Source organism: Peromyscus eremicus, chromosome 1 (genome assembly GCF_949786415.1).
Source record: "Peromyscus eremicus chromosome 1, PerEre_H2_v1, whole genome shotgun sequence".
In the NCBI taxonomy this organism is placed as follows: domain Eukaryota; kingdom Metazoa; phylum Chordata; class Mammalia; order Rodentia; family Cricetidae; genus Peromyscus; species Peromyscus eremicus.
This window is the reverse complement of record NC_081416.1, coordinates 31,768,900-31,770,784: the sequence shown is the minus strand read 5'-3', so window position 1 is coordinate 31,770,784 and position 1,885 is coordinate 31,768,900. Positions and strand designations below refer to the sequence as shown.

The following is a 1,885-nucleotide window of genomic DNA, read 5'->3' as shown; positions in this document are numbered from 1 at the left end:
TTAGTGAAGGAGAGTGGCTTCAACTGTTCAAGGAAACTCTGATTATAAGATTATTTCAAGCTGATTGTACCTAGGGGCTTAGCATTGACGGATTATAGGCCCTGATGATGCTTATTAACTGTCTTTCACTTATATTTATCCAGCAAACAGTATATTAAGACAAAGGTTAAAATAGTTACTTAAAAAGGATACGTGATGCTTAACAAAATTAAAATTTTTTCCCACTGTCTTAGTCACAAGAACGAAGATCTCTGACATCTTTATTATACGCAAACATATTCAAATGGAACTACAGATTTTCTAGGAGTTTTATTTGCTCCTTTGGGATTCAGTCCCTTTTACTGTCCCTTTTAGTGTTTACTCATTTTGCTCACTTCCTCCAACCTTCTAGAACTTAAACATCACCAGAATGAGACCTCCTTGGATGCTGTTCCTTAGATTGCCAGTGATAAAAAAAAATCATCTTTTAAATACACTTCCACGGAGGCCACATGTGTACCATATATAGCCTTAATGTAATTCATGAGGAGAGGGCCTCCAGCATCCTACGCGTAAAGTCTTGAGCTTGGTATGCTCTGGTAGTTTGTCTTTGATCCGAGGAAACCCACAATTGAATTAGCTGAGATGATTTCTTTTCTGTTTTCCCCTCTTTCTCGTGCCCTTCGTAGATCTGTAGCTCAGAGAACTCCGGCCCTGGGGACAGACGCGGAATCATTTTATTTTCAGGGTTGGCCGCTTCTCTGTCTCACTGACTGTTAAGGGAAAGTGAGAAAGCCAGACAGTTTAGGAAAATGAAACTTGTCCTGGTTCTACGGTGACGACGGATCCTGTAAGAAATGCGGGCCGTTTCTCCCAGTATTCACCCAATCTGTTCCTATTTCAGAGGGAGAAGGAAAAAAATGCTCGTTAGAACTGAGTGATAGATTGTCTGATGCTAAGGATTTCTCCCCGCCACACCACACTCCTGTTTATATTTACGTTTTCTTGTTTAGTCTTACCCCTAAATGGAGTGGCAAGACAGTGTCATGTGAAGGACATTTGTAACTTAACCCTCAGAACTTGGAACTTCTAAGTTACCAGATGATATCTACTCTGCTATGCTAAGATTCCAGAACAAAGGAACCATGAAGCCATTAGCTTGAAAATCTTTAGTTGTGAAAAACAAGGCCTGTAAATACCTTATAAGGTAAATATGAAAAGACATTGTGCCCAGGCTTCTCTTGGGTACCCAAGTCCCTCATCAACAAGATTTTATTTCTATATTTTATCTCATATTCAAAAGGATATGGATTGACTTTTACCATACATTGACTGTTTTAAACTGATATCTTAGAAGAAAGAGAAGCGTTACTACAGTAAATGAAGCTAAAATCAAAATTATATCATATAATCTTACAAAGCAGTGGTTCTCAACCTTCCTAATGCTGTGACCCTTTAATACAGTTCTTCATGCTGTGGTGACTCCCAGCCATAAAATTATTTTTGTTGCTACTTTGTAACTTTAATTTTGCTACTGTTATAAATTGTAATGTAAATATCTGTGTTTTCCAATGGTCTTAGGTGACCCCTGTGAAAAGGTCATTTGACCCCCCCCCCAAAGAGGTGGTGACCCACATATTGAGAGTCATTGTTATAAAGAAATACTTTGAGACTAATTACATTACAGAGCAAGGAGGAAGGGATATCCCATGACTAGTTAAGTCTGGCAGTCAAGGTTTCTAGAGTCATAGTAATTATTAGAGGAAACAAAAGGAAAACAGATTTAAGGGACCTTTGAGGCAGAAAAATTTTCAGCTCATGGGACAGTGCTAGACAGATAGGCTGACACAGATTTCTGGTCAGGAGGACAATTAGCTCTGTCACTGTGCCCTTAGATCGTTATTTT

General features: G+C 38.7%; 1 long non-coding RNA gene across 1 annotated transcript; it reads right to left on the bottom strand.

The window, feature by feature from the left end:
* Positions 1-290: 290 nt before the first annotated feature.
* LOC131896634 (uncharacterized) lies at positions 291-1,063 on the bottom strand. The gene is made up of 2 exons (XR_009375481.1): positions 979-1,063; positions 291-874 (listed from the first exon to the last, which is right to left on the bottom strand). It is a non-coding gene; the product is annotated as an uncharacterized LOC131896634 (long non-coding RNA).
* Positions 1,064-1,885: the final 822 nt, after the last annotated feature.